This window comes from Anastrepha obliqua, chromosome 3 (genome assembly GCF_027943255.1).
Source record: "Anastrepha obliqua isolate idAnaObli1 chromosome 3, idAnaObli1_1.0, whole genome shotgun sequence".
NCBI lineage: Eukaryota > Metazoa > Arthropoda > Insecta > Diptera > Tephritidae > Anastrepha > Anastrepha obliqua.
Window position 1 is genome coordinate 4286192 of NC_072894.1, and position 19342 is coordinate 4305533.

Genomic DNA, 19342 nt, shown 5'->3' on the forward strand with positions numbered 1-19342 from the left:
TAATTTTAAACATTATCAGTAACTAGAAGATGCAGTAGGCGTTGTTCTGAAAAAAAAATGGTTAACAGTATGGAATATATAACATAATGCAATTTTTTTTTTTCAAATACGTTCCATTTGATGGGATGAGTATACATATTTATATATTTCTTTGCAATTTTTATAGGTGGCAACCCCATTCACATTTTTTGAAATATTTTTTAAGAAGTACATATTTTAATAAATTCTTAAAAAATACGCTTAATAAAATACGGCTCGTTAAACTACAATTTTTTTAACATTTCGAAATTCTGGCAACACCATTTTCCTCAAGTTTTTTGCGTAAAAATATCATATCATCAAAGAGCTGCTCTCTTATGTCACTTTCTATCGTATTTAGCCAGGTCAATTATGGTATTCCTCTAATTCTTGTTGGCTCAGTTATGTTCATGGCGGGGTTGACAATGTTGTATTCGTCTCAACGCTTTACGTGGCCGTACAATCTTAGCCTGTCTTCTCTCATTTGCTCCGAGATTAGTGCAATTTTCATATCTTCTTATACCTTAAAGTTTTCCACTTTGTCCACGCGTATTATTCCTGTTGCCCAGCGAAGCACTTCCTCCTTGTACATTTTCTGGTTGTGCTTAGCTTGCGCTGCCCAACATTCCAACCCGTACGGCATTACTGGACTCACGGAGGTTTTGTACACCTTTCCCTTAATCGCTAGTGGCATTTTCCAGTCAATTTAGATGCCCGCCACTTTACCCCCGCTGCATTAACTCTGTGTGTCACATCTTCGTCTATGTTTCCTTTTTCGCTCAGGATCGATCCTAGGTATATGAAACGTCTTGCAAGGGGGCCTCTCGTTGGTCTATTTTCTCTTCGCCAAACGGTAGGTACCGGTATTCGGTTTTCTTCACATTTATATGCATTCCGTTGTTTGTCAATATTTCACCCCAAGCACTCAGTATTCTCTCCAGGTAAGCGAAGTTCTCATTAATTAAGGCAACATCGCCCGCTTAAAGGGTTTTCCATCGCAGTTCGCCTAGAACTTTAGCTGTCAGATGTTCCAGAACAATGTTAAAAATCAAAAGGCTGAGTGCTGAAATTTGGTGAACACCGACGGTTGTTTCAGGGTACATGTCTTGAATCAGGTTGGCATATTGTTTCTTTGGCTCCTAAGGACAGACATACTAATTGTCTAGGTACCCTATCGAAGGCCTTCTCTAGATCTACAAAAGCCATATACAGATCTTTCTTCCTTTCTTTGTAACTATCGTAACTGTTGTTGACTTTCCAGCTACGGAGCCGCATTGGTTTCGTGTTATTTCTGATATATTTTCAATGCGATTTTTTACCACCCTTTTCCACATCTTAAGGGCATGCGATGTAAGTTTGACTCATCAACAGTTTTCATATTTTTGTACATTCAGGCATTCGGAATATGGCCTTTTCGTATATTTTGGTCAATAGATCCCATAGCCATTTTACTCTTTACATACCACATTGCTTCCACACTTCTGCCGGTATCTGGTCGGGTGCACAGCTTTCGTTCTTTTTCATTTTGGTGATGCCTGGCGCTACTTCCACTCCTTCAATTTCCCCGATTGACCCTAAGACTGGCCTACATAATTCAAAAGGTTTATGGTAATTTTCCTCGTTTAACAGAGTATTAAGGGACATCTGCCTCCTCTCTCACAAGCTCACTGGTATGCAAGCGAAAGCGGGTCGGCTAGTCAAGCTGGCACGCACTGTCTGACTAAAGGTCAACATCGCCAAGACCAAGGCTATGAGAGTCAACCAGGCAACCTATGTATAATGGTTGACGGATGACCGGTCGAATTTGTCGAAAGCTTCTGCTACCTCAACTGCACTATCACGACAGACGGTGGAGCAGATGAAGATTTCAACTGCAGGCTAAAAACAGCAAGGGCGGCGTTCGAGAAAACGCGCTCTATGGCGGAGTTCGCAAATCTCCAGGCGCACTAAACTGCGAATATTCAGCTCATGTATGACTTCTGTTTTATTGTACGAAAGTGACATATTACTGGTCGCCAACATTATCACACAGAGGCTGCAATCTTTTGTTAACAAATGCCTCCGCATCAACTGTAGGATATTCTGGCAACGACGCAATGAATGAGAAGCCCATCCTATGGTAAACCAAGTGCAGAGAGTGGCGATGGATAGGACAAACGCTTAGAAAACCACCAGATAGCATCACGAGAATGGCGCTATACTGGAACCCGCAAGGGAGCTGGTGTTGCGGTCAGCCAAAGATCACTTGAAGAAAGTCGATGTTGCGCGAGCTAGCAGATGCCTATATCACATGGGACGGCGCAAAAACAATAGCCCTGAACCGTGTATGATGGAAGAGTCTTGTCAAAGTCCGTAGTTCAGTCGTGCAAAATTGTTCATCTGTCTGCTTGACAAACTTCAAAGATGATATATGGTAAAAAAGGTGCTGTCTAGGAATTAATCACTACTGACAGCTAGACGTCACTTGAAAGCCTTTAATTAAAATGGCGTATAAGTTTTGATTCACCTACGGTTTAATATGTGCCGCTTTCAATACTTTTCGACCAACCTGTAAATGGCGCGCAGGTTTTGCTATTCAGCCGCCGACCGAGCCCAAAATTGCATTTCACTTCAAAGCTGGCATTTGTCTATATGTATTTATGCAGATCTATTAAACATTTAATTTCCTCCATAAAAACAGACATTTTATCACCTAAGATTATATGCTTTTTTATATGTAAATAGGGATGTATTGTTTTTAAATGTTTTCTAAGAAACTGTTTAGCATTCGTAATGAAATGTAATTGGAATGCCGTAAATTGAAGCATAAAAATAATTATGAATAAAAACATTCGTTATTAAAATTAAAATATACTAATCCAGCGTATGCTTCCTGCTAATTATTTGCGCAAATTCTCATAACACGCGGCGTCCATGCGCAATTGAGCCATTTTGTGTCATTTAGTGTCCATTCACTAACCCAACGGGTCGCCGCCACTCGTTTGCAGCTACGGCTTACGAAGCTTTTTGGATCCTTGAACCCAAGCCTGTGTTAGCCGCTATTAATCGGCACTAATATTAAAATATTTATTAACTTCAATAATGGTGCATGATGCGTGGCAATAGAAACAAACAACGTCAATAGCACCAAGTGCAAATTCTACTCACCGCAATTCGCCAATTTGTAAGTAGCAGTTAATGCTTGTTAGGGTCGAGTGGCTCACCTCTGCCGCGGCTATTACCACATAACTGCGAGCGCTGCAACAAATGAAAAATTGTACTCGAAGTAAACAAGCTTTGTTTAATTGCATGCACATAAAGCACACATCCAAACACACCTGTGCGCGTGCTTGCGTTTCTACACACCTGCATACATACGTACATTGTCGATACTCGCCCGAAGTATTCAAGTAATCGTAATTCTAGGTGACTCTCACCGCCCCAACAAATGCAAAACAAATGCAAATTGTTGTAATTATCAGGTAGTTGTTATCTACGCGCAATACGCGCGTTAGGAGGTGGCCGGCGGGTTAATGCGACTGCTGGCGGGGTGCAAAGGAGGACGATGACGAAGTATAAAAACAAACAAACCAGTGGAAATTTCTTCTCTAACGTAAGTGAGTGTGAAAAACAGCAAATCACCAACTAATTTGTTGCAATTTTATAATGCAGCAGTTCAACTTTGCACATTCAACCATTAAAAGCCAGCGCAGGGCGTCGCACCAGCCATTCCACTCTTCTAATAGCCCGCATGCAGCTTTCCACGATAGAGCGTCAGTGGTGCGTGTCATTTAGGTCCACTTTACTTTGAGTGCGTTTGTAAAAATTCCATTTAACGCCACAATAAACGTTGCAATAATACTCTCGAAATGATGAATCACCTGAGTGCTGCACCGTTTGTCAAAATCTGCGGCCACCATGCAACGGCCCGGCAATTGCAGTGACCACAATGCATGCAGCCAAACCGATTGGCGCGCCGTGCTTTGTCCATGTTCTTTCACGATGTTTGGCAGGACATTCATTTGTTTTTTGTTTTTTGTTCAAGTCCTCCAACCTCCGCTGATGCTTGGCCTCAAGTATTTATGGGTTCTTGTCCGCCGCTCCACATTGTTGGTGCTCGTATTTTTTCTGTCAATGCATGTTGTCTGCGAAATGCGCAACAAAAGCGAAATTGCATCGTTTGGTGATAAGCACACGGTCAGCCATACAACAACCACAATGTGTACGTTGATAACCTCCAACCGCGCAATTTTTCACTCATTTTTCGATGTTTTTTTGGGTGGTTTTTCAAATGCCTCGAGCACTTTTACACTGCGTCAACCCTTGCGTAGAACTCCACTGTGAAAAAGTCCAATCTAGGCGTCAAATGTTGTGGCTCGACTTCAAGTGTTGTATTCGAAACCGTCTGGGAGTTTGGGGCACAAACCGTGTGACAGTGCGACAGCGGCAGTGTCACTTGACCGAAGCGGCTGAGTGTGAATTGCCACACTTGTTCAAACACCTACCACTCTAGCGCCATCAACACCACCACCCTCATCATCACAGCAGGCGTCCACTCTCCAATGCAGCTCTGAGGAGTATGAAGCCAGGAAAGCAGTACTGCAAAGTTGACGCTTTCGGTCAGTCTTTGATATTTCGAAAAAAGGGCGTAACAATACAAAGCAGACACTGTCGCATGGCTGATGGCCTGCTGGGCAAGACCGTATTTTTCTGACACTTTCGTTCGTTATATTTTTGTGCATACTCGTATATGTTTTTATATATAAATTGCATTGGATTTTTGTGAAAGTATTTGAGTGCCGTGCATGAAAAAAGTAAACATGCGAATTTTTAAAAAGACATCTATTCATAGATACCTACATTTGACTACAAGATGGCTGATATTCTGCACACCAAATCTATAGCTTTTCTTTTGTTTCCTACATTCATTTTAGTACCTCTAAACTTTATTCAGACCCTATACCCTCATTCTCACATCTTCGCTATCTTCATCTCTTTCTCTAAACCGAGTTATGCTGCGTCCCTCAAGCGCTTAGCCGCCAAGCCCAGGCATTAGATAGAACTCCATCTGTCTTTTGATTTTTTAAGAAAAAAATTGTGTAGTTTCTCTTTGACAATAATCAAGGGGACACCGATGTCTGAGATGGGGATAACTGAGGCCAATTCTGTCGATCCTTTCCTAGTAAACTCATCGGCAATTTCATGTCCCTCTACGTTCCTATGCCCTGGAATCCACATAAGAGGAATGTTTTCTGCCTGTTCGAGACGTTTGATCCCCTCCTTACAGGAGTTGACCAGAAGAAAGCTGCAACATGGCGACGACAGAGTCTTGATCGCTTGTTGACTATCGGAAAAGATATTGTATTGCATGCCTGCACAATCGCGCAGACCTCTGCTTGAGAAGCACTATTGAAATTTTGATATTTAAAAAAGGCAAGCCAAGAAGCACTGAAAGAATGGTAACTCCTAAAACACTAAGGTTAAAAAGCCCATTGTATTCGAAGCTCTGGAAAACAGAAGGGAAAATAGTCAAAAAGGAAAGGAGAGAAGTGACAGAGGGAAAGGGATGGGATAGAATAGAGACAGAGATAGCTAGTCCTTGAGAATTTTCCACATTCTTTGGTAAATCTGAAAATATCTTCCATTTTGAGAATTTTACTAATTTTCGTGTCATTGGAACCCAAAATTCGTAGTCTTGCTCTAGCAAAGGCAGGACACTCACAGAGAAAATACTCAGTGCTATCCACCTCCTCTAAGCAAGACAGACAAATGGCGCTCTTTCTGTAAATTGCTTAATCGCTCATTCAATTCGTGATTTTTGTAGAGCTGATTCCGATTATTGGCTCTAGTTCCTGCGGGGTATCCGCTGATCCGCAGTTGGCCAATTCATCGGCACTTTCATTTCCTTGAACACTGCGGGCTCCTAGAACCCATATAAGTACAGTCTCATTCCGTCTTCCAACAGAATTAAGCTCCTTTTTACAGTCTTGAACATCCTTTGGAATTTGCTCTGCATTCTCCAGGGCATTCAGTGTAGCCCGACTGTCACTAAAGCCCCCAATCTGTAATAAAAATTTGGTTCGAAAATTTGTTTGAATACACTCTGGATTATTCCATTACTCACGCAATTTGACATCAAATTTCCTTTGAAATGAAAATATGGGCATAACATCGTCCTTAGGTGCCAAAAACAGTTCAAACTGCTCAGATGTCATCTTAAAGATTTCTCTGTGTCCCGAAGTTCCTTCTTCGTGCCAGAAAACATATTTATGGAGCCTACACATCGTTTTTATTGCTTCCTGCTGTATCTTAAGATCCAAAGGGATTAAATAAAGCTTAGCATAAGCATGCACTTCTTTGCAGTCTGTATAGTTCCTCACCTGTGGACTTATCCATGGACCGTCGCCACAACACCACAGAGGCATAAGTGAAGATTGATCTGATAAGTGCCGCATATATCAGCAGCACCACAGCAGGTCAGATTCGTATACTCCGTGATGTGACTCAATCAGCTATACAAATTGCCGATCCTCAAGTATTCAATACACAATTTTTTCGTAGTAAAAAAAAAATATGAAACTTATTTTAAAACACATCTCTAAAATAAAAAGTCAATGCTCGTTCTAGTTAATTAAATCGTTTTTATAATTTTTTTTAATTTATATTTATTTATTTTATTTTATTTTATTTTATTTTATTTTATTTTATTTTATTTTATTTTATTTTATTTTATTTTATTTTATTTTATTTTATTTTATTTTATTTTATTTTATTTTATTTTATTTTATTTTATTTTATTTTATTTTATTTTATTTTATTTTATTTTTATTTTATTTTATTTTTTTATTTTTAATTTTATTTTATTCTTATTTTATTTTATTTTATTTTATTTTATTTTATTTTATTTTATTTTATTTTATTTTATTTTATTTTATTTTATTTTATTTTATTTTATTTTATTTTTTTTAATTTTCATTTATTTTTTTTATTTTTTTTTTTCATTTTATTTTATTTTATTTGCTAACGTTATTTGATCATAACGTTATATGAGCAGGAACTTTGAAGCTATTGAAAATAATAGAAATGTCACACATTACTAGGAAGAGCAAATACAAAATATCTTAAAAGAATCTCCAAAGTGCATTTATAATTTTCCAACAGTTAAATTTGTCTACTATCTTCTTGCCTAATAAAAATGGTGCTGTTTTTGCTACTTGTAATGTGAACTTGTTTCTTGTTTAAAACACTTGTCCAAATATTTTGCGCTTATAATTCCCCCCCATGGTGTAAACCCTGCTTATTATAATTATTTTTATTTGATTTCAGTCTGTTTATATCTTTTTTTTTAAATGCATATAAAATCGATTTCCACTTGCACAAATCAAGTTTCTTCAAATCAACGTATTTACAACAAGTTTATTATAATATTTTAAAGGTTTTTTTGTCTCATTACCAAACGGAAGTATTTGCTGCTCAATTAAGTTTACTTGTGTCAACATTTTATCACCTCTCAGAATCATTAATCAATGCAATTTTTACATTTTAATTAAGTCATAAATAAACGCCAATTCACTGAATCAAATTCAATTTGTTTTCGTTGGAAATTTGCAAAAATGTGATTTGCATAACTGCAATGGACTAAGAAAACGTTAACTGCCAATTAAAAGTCAATTTGCGATGACCTACATAGCGGGGCGTCACTTGCAATGCAACATGCACGATATCATTAATTAAATTTAAAAAAAATAGGCATTAATTAATCTTTCTACTCGTATCGAAAATATTATTACAAAATATTTTTCTTAATAACCTGATAATGGCACAAATAATTATTCAAGCACTCACATATGATACAAATTATGCTATTAACTATTTTGCATTGGAAAACTAACTAACCGATAAGCTAAATTTCTTTCGAAACTCTCTACTACGACATCAAAAAAGTCATAAGATGGGAGCTCGATTACTGCAATTGTCCATAAAATATTCATCATTCGACACATTAAAGTCGCCCAATGAGCAGCAGCAGGCAACAGTTACGCTTTAACTACTCCCAAATTGCTGCTGTAACAATGCGAGCACAGGAGCAGCGAGGCAATCAAATAATATCCTTCAACATGTAACACATTTTTCTGACACTCCCCACTTTTGGGCAACGCAAAAGTTTCACTTTCTCTTTTTTTCGTTTTTTTTTTTTGGTTTTTGCTTTGCTAAAATGCTGTGCGCATACAAATTGCTTGCAAAGTATCCTTTTTCCCAAAAATTGACTTCTCAGCTGAGCATTGAGTTGCTAAATTGTTTTGTTGTAGCCATTGCGAAAGGGCATTACAGGCTGTGTTGCCTGCTTCCAGGCGCACATGCAATTTAGGGGATAAAACAAACGATAGCTAAACAGCTAACAGCCATCAGCTGCTCAAGCCGTCGAGAGCACTTTTTCACATACTACCACCACTTTCATCGACTCACTTCACTTGCATAGTCAGTAGTGGATTCTTCGCTTGAGTTCGCTCGTCGCTAAATACTCTAATCGAAACATATGTTTCCTAATGAGACGTCTTTTTCATCTTACCATGTGCTGCACAGACGCACTCACGCACAGACGCACAGCCGATGCATTGCTTCCACTACGATTGTCAAGGTTTAACAGTTACCAATACCACTGCGCTATGAGATTCGAGATTCACCCTCGCTTTGCTCAGAACGAGCTGAAGCATCGCATAGCAGCTTGGCACAAATAGCACTAAGGATGTGTTGAATGACATTCGATATGTGCGCTTAATGGTGTATTAAGTGTGATTCGACGGCAATAGCGGTGAGCGGGGGGTTGGTGTGTGGACTGAGATTCGATATTCGGCTACATTGATTGTTTGCGCCAAGTGCAAATGCTGCAAGTGCTGGACCATTTGGACCCTCTGCGGTTTACAGTTTGTGGCTTGCGATGGTAGCCTTTCTCCCTGCACTTGCACTATTTGCATGACTTTTGCGCTCTCCATAAATACGAGTTCTGTTATTTCAGTGTGATTATTTACAAATTACTTAGTCCAGCAATTTGTGAATTTGCACTAGAAATGTACAAATAACGGCGGAAAATCTCGGATTTCAGTTTTAAAATGGTTGGTCGAGGGGTTCGATAAAGTTTCATCAGAAATAAAATTAAAATATGTGGTTTGTGCACATATCTACACATTCATATGCGTATTACAGTACATCATTCTCGATACAAAAGAAAATGGGTACTGTTTTCTATCGGCACTAAAAAATTTACCAGGTGTATAAGCTTAAATCCGCTGATTGCTCGTTACCATAGAAATGCCATATTTTTTTTTGCATGGGTTCGACACCTGTTTACATCAATCACTGCACATCATCAGTGATTTCATACAGGAACACACTTTTTTCCTTGCGTAATCATGTCTAATTTTGTGCCAAAAAAAGAGCATATGCGGGAAGCTCTACTTTTTTGCTTTAATTTGAAGAAAGCGGCTGCCGAATCGCATCGAATACTTGTGGAGGCCTATGGTGACAGTGCATTATCGGAAACAACTTGCAGAGACTGGTTTCGTCGGTTCAAAGACGGCCATTTTGACTTGAGTGACAAGAAGCGTGAAAATCGGCCCAGAAAAGTTGAGGACCATGAATTGCAGGCTCTTTTGGATGAGGACGATACCCAATCGCAAAAAATGCTTGCCGAGCAGTTAGGTGTCACTCAAGCAGCCATTTCCATGCGTTTACGTGCCATGGGAAAGGTCCAAAAAGTCGGAAAATGGGTACCCCATGAATTGAACGATAGACAGATGGAGCGACACCAAAACACATGCGAAATCTTGCTGGCTAGGTATAAAAGAAAGTCGTTCCTGCATCTTGTGGTGACTAGCGATGAAAAGTGGATATACTTTGAGAATCCTAAACGAAAAAAATCATGGGTCGATCCCGGCCAACCATCAACTTCTTCATCAAGACCTAATCGCTTTGGACGCAAGACGATGCTGTGCGTTTGGTGGGATCAGCAGGGTGTCGTTTACTATGAGCTGTTGAAACCTGGTGAAACTGTTAATTCTCATCGCTACCACCAACAACTCATCAAATTGCGCCGTGCTTTGCGTGAAAAAAGGCCTCGTTATGAACAAAGACATGAGAAGCTGATTTTCCTCCACGACAACGCCCCATCGCACACGTCAAGAATGGTCCAAAACTACTTGGAGACAATCAATTGGGAGGTGCTACCTCATCCCGCTTATTCCCCAGACCTGGCCCCTTCGGACTATCATCTGTTTTTATCGATGGGTCACGCGCTCGCCGAACAGCACTTCGATTCGTACGAAGACGTCCGGAAATGGCTTGACGAGTGGCTCGCCTCGAAAGATGAAGAATTCTTTTGGCGTGGTATACACAAACTGCCCGAGAGATGGGAAAAATGTATAGCTAGCGAGGGCAAATACTTTGAATAAATTATTTTTTTGCTTTCTATAAAAAAAAAGGGTTTTTTTTACTACAAAACAGCGGATTTAAGCTTATACACCTGGTATGATATTTAAAGACTTCCGCCAGGTTTTATTGATGATTAGGAGCTTGCAACAGTGACACCTTGTTTTTAAAAGTGACCATAAAAACAACGTACGTAATTTTAGATTATCTCTAAGCTTTCTGATATTCCTAAAACTTTTGGCTCACAATCAACACAAAACTAAGTTTTGCAGTAAAATCTCTTTTTCTCCGCTTCAGCATAGTTGGGTGCAGGGAGATCTACCATCTCCAATCTCGCTATTTTCAGCGAGTATTGTTTTGTGTATTTTGCCTCTGGCTTCCAAGTGGACTGTATTTATGTATCGGTTGTTTTTTTAGCTGCATGAAAACTATCGATATCGATAACTATGGTTTGACAGCTGAGAATGGCAAATTGTGTTGCCATTTCTGTTTAGTAAGGGTTGGCAAATCATCATGAAACGTTTAACCCCACCATAACGCTTCCATGAATAAAGCAGCCGGGTTTGGAAGGAAGGGATAGTCTGATAGGTAGCTCTGTTTTCACCGATGACTCCAAGATGGAATCTGGAATTGGAGTGGGCGTTTTCTCTAAGTTAGCCACTATTTCATTAAACATCAAATCGCAGGCATGCGAAATGCTTAGTGGTCGCTGTTGGAAGAAAGGCATAAATATCTTTTCCGATACTCAAGCTGCGATTAAGGCTCTGCCGTCGCCAAGTTGCAGCTTTCTTCTGGTGAATTCCTATACGGAGGGGATCAAACGTCTCGAACTTGCAGGAAGCATTTTTCTTATCTAGGGTCCAGGACATAGGAACGTAGAGGGACATGAAATTGCCGATGAGTTTACTAGGAAAGAGTCAACAGAAAGTGGGACAGTCAGTTGTCCCCATCTCAGACATCGGGGTCCCCTTGAACATTGTCAAAGAGAAAGTACACAATTACTTCCTTAAAAAATCGCAAGACAGATGGAGTTCAATCTTATCGTGTACTACCTCAAAACCACTTTGGCCTCAATGCGACAGCAGCAGGACGTTTAAAGTGCTGGGAGTACCCTACCATTCAATTTTCAAACTCATAGCGGTGTTTACCGAGCACTGGGAGATCTCATGCGGAGAAGCTTGGACTTCCGTACTACCCCATTGTAGAAGCTGTGGGGGGAGAGGAAGAGATTAGCGCACACTTTCTTTGCAAATGTCCGGGTTTGGCGGCTAGGCGTTTGAGATTCCTTAGTATATCTTTTGGGGATAGCCCGTAGATTATTAATCGAAATGTCCTTAATTTCACTCTGTTTTCAGACGTTGGTTAAATTCTTACTTACGTAAAGAAGTTGTGTTGCTTCAATTGTTTGTTTGTTCCATCTTCAGGAGTACCGCGAGGTAGTGTCTGAGGTCTACTTCTCATTTATGATGCTGCTTTTCGTTTGCAAAATGTCTGCTTTATGCAGATGATTTAAAAGTTATACGAGGAGTGCCCTTTATATTTTACACCTTTGCAATACTGCGTGTGATGAGTTTTAATTCGATGTTTATATCGGAAAGATTTTTTAATTTTTGTTTTATTTCATAAAACGTTTTGAAAATTTCATCTGGCCCCAAAGATGGCACTAAGTCATTCGATCTCTTTGAACATTTCTCCGTTCTGTTGTAGTTTTGCGATAAGACGAAACGCCAGCAATGTATCCAACGGGCCTACGACAGGTCTGAGTGTGAATGCTCACATTTCTCGACCCATTCAAAAATTTAATGACTCAAGTAATGCCTTTCCCACTTGATTTCTCTCTGCGAAAGGAAGTTTTCTTAAATTTTTGAAATTTTTATTTTTAGTTTTATGGTATTATAAATTTTTAATAGTTCTAAGTTACGTGAATACTCTCCTTAATCTGCAATGTTGCGAATCCATAGACTTAATTGAAATAAATAAATAAACATTTCGGCAAAATATTAAGATTTGCTTGAGGTCGATAAATTCCAAAAATCGGATTATTTTCAATCCATTTAATGGTAAAATGTTTGAAATATTGTATGCAGGACTTTTAAGCATAAACTCTTCCTTCATCTGAGCTCATTCTTTCAGAAGAATATTTTTAAAAATTAAATATATTTATAAAAACTAGTTTTTTGGAGTTATTTTCAAATTGGGGTAGCCTGCAAAATTTTTAATATTTTTCCGAAATATTTTTGGTGAAGGTCTTAAAATTGCGTAATTTATTAGTGAAACACCCTAAAAAGATACCCTGTAATGCATGCATATCCGCATATGTCAAATAAATATAATAAAACATTAAAAACATGCTCGCTACACACACACACACACTCACCAAACTATACACATGGATGAACGCGCTGATGTAAGCCACTTAATCGTAAGCAAATAATCGAGACTAATGACAGTTCTAAGCGTAAATCAATTGCAGACCCATAAAAAGTCAACGCAAATCGTTAACAAACAAACAACAACAAAAAAACGAATCCATTTAAATATGTACATGTGTGCGTGCATACATACATTTACTTGTGTACGTACGCATAAACGCCCGCTTTGGCTACATGGGCCAAATCACTTTGCCACAACGGCAGTCAGTCAAATGCAAATCCACAATATAATAAACAAGTTTGCCAAACAATTTCGCTAAAACCACAATTCGCTGCACACAAGCACACATACACACAAAACAAATTCGCATAAAAGCAATAAAAAGATAACAAACTCGTCTAATGCAGTTGGCAAACAGATATGGAACAGCAGCTGCCGTCGGCAAAGGAGTGAAATGATAATCGAATCGTCGCTTCCAACACCCTGCCTTCTCCATTCCAACCATCTCTTCCCCATTTCGGCCGCTACTCACCACACCATTTTTGCATCTTTTTTCGGCATTTGTCGTTTTTTATGTCGGTTTTCCAACATTGAATTTATATCGCAGATCTCAGCACTTAGTCAAGCAAATAAAAATCTGCATTCAAGGAAAGGGTGGCCCACAGCTAAAGCATCGTTTCATTACCGTGCGGTGGTGTAAGCGCACATGGCACACATACATATGCACATATGTATGTCTAGTTATCATTTGGTTTTTTATATATTCTTTATGTTGTATTTCTAGCAAATCAAAAACAGACGAATTTGTTTTGGACATGTCATTCGCTTAAGAGGAGCTGAAAAGTGTGCTCATATGCCCATAAAATTAAAAAAAAAGATCAGTATGTGCCTTCAGGGGGTAGTATGAGTATTCAAATTGCTGCACATATTTACGAACACATATGGGTAGAGTAGAGTAGAGACATCAGGGCGGGAGACCACTAGCCTCTCAATTTTGAAAAGCAAAGTTCGCCAACTTTCTTTATAGAGAACGATGACGCGGGTGTGTTTTTTTTAACTATAGATTTATTGCTAAAAACATAATTTCTTAGTATCTTTAGAGACTTTCAAAAAACGTTACGGGAGGTAAATAAATAAAAATATCTACTCCAACAGCCAGGTGGCGATTAGGGCTTTGGGCTCATTGTTTGTGCGTTCGAAATTAGTTAGGAATGCCTTACTTCTCTCTTAACTGCATCCGAGTATGAGTCATAGTGGCAAAGCGGGAAACTGCTGGGCTGATGAGCTGGCCAGACAGGGCACCCTCAAGATGTATCTGACATCAACTCAGATATCACTGCAGACTAAGCGCAAACATGCAATCTCGTGAGATTCTTCTAGCCACGGGTAGATCGGGATGGTCGAGGGAACTTCTGCGGTTAAGAAATCCGCAGGTCTTGAATTTAGTGGGTGTCCCCTCAGGGCATTGTCCGTTAGGTGTCCATGCAGTGAGACTTGGGATTGTCTCAAGTCCTTTCTGCAGATGCTGTTTGGATCATCTCAGCACCTTCCCCTCAGCTGTCCTGCTCTACGCTCTCACTTTTTTGCTACACCTGCGGATATACCTTATTTATACATTACGCACCTGATGAATTTTGTCAGCAGAATGAAGTATTTAACGTAAATAGTCATCCTGCTTCTTCCCTCCTCTTCAGTTTTTGTTTTTTTTTCCTCTGTTTTTTCCTTTGTATGGCATCACAATGGGCGAATTTAATTCATTGTCCAAGTGAGCCCTCGTTTTGGCAGCCATTCATTCTAATCGAATCTACCATAAAGGTTAACATATTAATTTTCAGTTCTAGTATCAAAGTTTATGAAGAAGAAAAACTCAGAAAGAAACCCAATCCCATAAAATGTTTAGATTTTCGTAAACTCCGTCGAAGCTCTCCTATAGGGCGCATCTGATTCATAAAGAGTTCTTATGAACCCAAAGGTTCTAGCAGGAAAGGCACAAGAAGTGTAAAGACAAAAAAGATACCACCTTGATCAAAAATTTTCCGGAATATGTTCAGAAAATTCAAAATAAAAGTTCGACGTCGTTCAACTTTTACAAATATCAAGCAATGTCAGTAAAATTTTGTTGGCAACCTAAAAAAATGGAACTGAAATCAGTTGACTTAGAGCGTCTCCTGACAGTTATTCCAAGAACTTTTCGATCAAGGTGGTATTCTAGTTTGCAGTAGTTTTTATTTAAAAAGAGGACCTTTGGAGCAGTATGAGGGAATGGGGTTATGCTAATGAAAGAAGCGTAGAACAATTAAATTAATATAGAATGCATGATAAGATTTCCAAATAGAATAGGCACATTCCAGTTCCATTCACATTACTACTGCGCCTTTGAAATGCAAGCATAATAGAAGATTTAGAAATTATATAATTAATATTAATTGTAAAAGTGCAACGGAGAAAAAAAATTGCGAAAGTATGTATTGTGAAAGAACTTCAGAAAACCAATATAACAGATTATGAGAGTACCAAGGCAGATGTTTTTCAATATTTACGAGTCGGGCGGTTCATCTGAATCAGCTGTAGAAACAGCTCCTTTAGCACATGTACCACTTTCTTATAATTTCAATGGACTCAGCAAACTGAAAGGGCAGACAATAACCAACCGACGACAGATTCGGCGTGTAAGGTGGAGAGATGCCTTACTTGGCTAGGAACCTGTCGATAAGCAAAGGCCTGCCATTTCAAATTTTTAACCCTTTTTTTCTTATTCTTTCACGAAGTTCAACAAAAACGGGGAAGTAATAATGATGACTACTAGTTTGGCTAACCAGCTAACGTCTTCTTAGTGTAAAAAACAATGTTTCATAGTACTCTTTAAATACCAGTGAAAGGTGTGTCATTACATAAATGGATTTGCAATATAACTGTAGAAGTAGTTTGGGCGCTATTTTCTATAATTGCCGATATTGTTCGGGCCACCTTCAAATATTAAGCCTATTGAATGTGATATATACTTGAGTCAGTAGTTCGAAGAATTTGCACTTTTCTGAGGTAAGATCATGTAATGAAAACAAATTAGTTATGGTTCTTCTTTATTTTTCAAACAGCATTGCAGTGAATGCGTTAGGTCTTTACGTTTTCAAAACTCGATTCATGGTCAGAATCGTGAGACAAATAAAGGGTTTAAGTGTTTTAAAAGTCGAAGAGACTCGGGTACTCAATGAAATGGAACAATCTAGCCTCATAACAAATGCATATATGGTGATTCAAGAGTGATGCAGATCTTTTGCAGCAGTTATTCTTACTTTTTTCAGACAATTGGTATTCCAGACGTGTTGGCAAATATGATAATAGTGCGATACTCACGTGGTCCAAACATGTTATAGGCTCAAACGATTAGGTTCAAACGATTGTTCTGTGAAGTGCATTTCGCTCATTGTGTGTCATGAACGATGAAGCGCATTTTCACCTATGCGGAAACGTTGGCAAGCAAAATTACCTCTTTTGGGGTACTGCAAATCCACATGTCAACGAGTCACTGTTTGCCGTGGTTTTTGGGGCGCTGAAGCCAGCAGACCGTATTTCTTTAGAAATGATGACGATAATGCTGATACGAAGCACTTTGAACGTTATAGTTACATGATAACAAACTTTTAAATGCCTGAGTTAATTAACATGGACATTCAACAAGGCAGTACCACTTTGTGCTGTGGCAAAACACAACCGTGGACGCTTAATCTCACGATAAAGGTGAAAGGGCAACCTACAACTTGTGATTTAACAACGTTTAATTGCTTTCTCTGGAGCTGTGTAAGCTTTGCCAAAAATTCACGGATTTTTGTATTTCTGGATTGCTTTCTCTGAAGCTGGGTGAATAGCTAGCGGATATGTGCCAACAAGCCAAAGACAATTTCAGAACTGAAGAGCGAAAAGAAAACAAATGATATGCAACCCGAACTTTGCCAAAAGGTCATGGAAAATTCTGATACGCGCATCCTGTGTCGCATAGTGTTCGTGGTGGGCATTTAACGGATTTTTGTATTCATATATCTTTAAATGACATAGTCTCAAAAGCATAATATATATATATATATATCGTAAAATGTTATAGGGTTTTATTTATAAAAGAAAATCTGCCTCTGAAACATCCTATACATGCAGTTATATACGAGTACTAGCGCTTCGTAAGACCGGTATTTGACACTGATCCACTATACATTAATAAACTCTAAAATGTATGAGAATTTTATTATGAAACTTGGAGGGACTATTTGGTATAGTCTAAGCTGCTATTAAAACAAGTAAAAAAATGTCTGATTGGAGTGTTTTAAAAAATTAAAGCAAACAATTTTTTCTCAGAAAGCATTTTCCAAATTTGAGACTCTATTTCGAGACGCTAGTTTACGCCTTTCTCAAAAAAGTTCATATTTAGGAGTTTTTTGTATTTTTTTTTTTTTTTTTTTTTTGTTTATCTTACATCTCTCGTGTTGGTCCCGTAAAAAATTAACATTGTTTTTTTTCCTACAGATTATAATCACTCTACTATAGACTCTTTATGTCACTAAACCTTTGGTTGGATTCTAAAATTCTCAATCCGGTACAAAATGAGCCACCCTAATGCACATACATACCAATTCAATTTATATCACCCGTGGCTGCTATGCGCATTTTGCTTTGAACACAAAACCGATTTCCGCTCACATAAAGCGTTTTACCCCATTTCTGTGCTTTGCACTTCCATTTTATTCCGTTCTAACTAGAGCTCCTTTATGCTATGATTATATTTATTTATTTTTGTTGGCACGATTTACTTGTGTATGCAAATAAACTGGTAATTCCGCCTTGAGATGCGATATATTTCCGCTCGCAGGCTCGATATGATTTTGCGCTGCTGACACTTAAAAGGAGAATCGCAGCGAATCATTTGGAGAAATCGAATTAAGTGGAGTATTAGCGCTTTAGCGCTGGCAGCACTGGCGTAGTTTTCCCCCCTTTTCATAAGGCACATCACAAACAGATTCCTACCAACTTCAAAGGCAGCTAAACAGCTGATGGAAACCTACACATACACACACTCACATAGGCTGTTTAAGATGCCTTAAATGAGGAGCAAAATCTTACTTTGCTGGAAAATATGTGTATCAATGACATTTTAAGAACTTTTGAAATCAATCTCCAAATCTGTATTTCTGTTAGCAAATTTGGACTGCATTGACTTCTGGCCTTAACCTCAAATTTAGTCATAAAAATTGTTTCTTGCTAAATAAGAAAGTGATTATTCACTCAATTTGAAAAAAAAGTCTATAAAAAAACAGATATTTAAATTTGAGAACAACGGTATTTTCATTGTTTACCTACAACAAACAAACAATTAAAAGCTCACTTATAATCCGCACACAAATTTGCGTTTAATGCGCGTCCTTAACAATGAAATGAATTAATAATTCCGATCTAACATTGATCAAAAAGGCATGTAATTGGATTTTCACGTAATCGTTTAAACAGTTATATAAATAAATACCACACAAGCACCTTCCCCCTCTCTGCCCACCCAAAACGCACAGGCACACAACTTTTCACCGTCAATTCCAATGTGATTGTGATTTTTGCCACTTCCCTCTAAGCACAACAACAACAAAACACATTTATACACACACACACATACATACGTACGTGCCTACGTATTAACAATCAGCAAACAGACTTCATAAACTCCAGTTAAATGCGTCGATTAACCGCAGTAGCGGCAACAGTCACGCATTCAAAGCAGAATAGCTGTGTAGCTGGAGTGATGGAACACCATAAGAATTGGTGCACGTGCCACGCGCCGCACACACAGGCTGCATTCAGCCTCAGAAGTTTTGTTTGTACGCTTCCGGTCATTGAGTTTCTTTCCGCATTGGCCGCACCAAAGAAGCAGGAGCCGCAAGTCACACACACACACACACACGTAAATAAAATTACCACAGCACCCACGCACACACACGCTCACACTTTGTGGCAGACGACAGGCAGCGGGCGGCAGAATGCTGAGCAAATTGAAATAATAAGCCAAGGCGGCGATAAGATTAATGATTATGGGCTCAGTCGCTTGCAAGTTGCCCCACCGCCCGCCGCTACTCATTCGCCTACAGCTTTGACGCTGTGAAAGTCTGTTTTTGATGGGAATTAATTATAAAGCATACAATTTAAGAGCACAGCAACTATACAATGAACTTTGGTTTTGTTTTTCTTCTTGCAGCTCTTATTCATTTTTGTTTGTTGTAGCCAGTTCGGAGCGGCATATCCTTGGCAACTTTTCATGGATAGATATTTTGTTAAATTTTATTCCTAACTGTATACGAGTACATTGACGCACACTCACCGCCAACAGAATGTTTTTTCAATGAGTTTCTATGATTTCGGAATTTTGGGTAAAAAAAACGTTAGATTTATTTTATTTTATTTAAGCAAAAGGTATTGAAATGGAAATTTTGAGCCTTAAGGTATTTGGTAAAGAAAATTTAGGAATGCCGTAAATAACTTTCTCTGAAGCTAAAAAGCAACCAAAACCTAGCGG

At 38.6% G+C, this 19342-nt stretch overlaps 1 protein-coding gene across 1 annotated transcript in view; it reads left to right on the forward strand.

Moving 5' to 3' along the window:
* LOC129240280 (uncharacterized) overlaps positions 1-19342 on the forward strand; it is a 70533-nt gene that overhangs the window by 38881 nt on the left and 12310 nt on the right. The gene's annotated exons all lie outside the window — the stretch shown is intronic.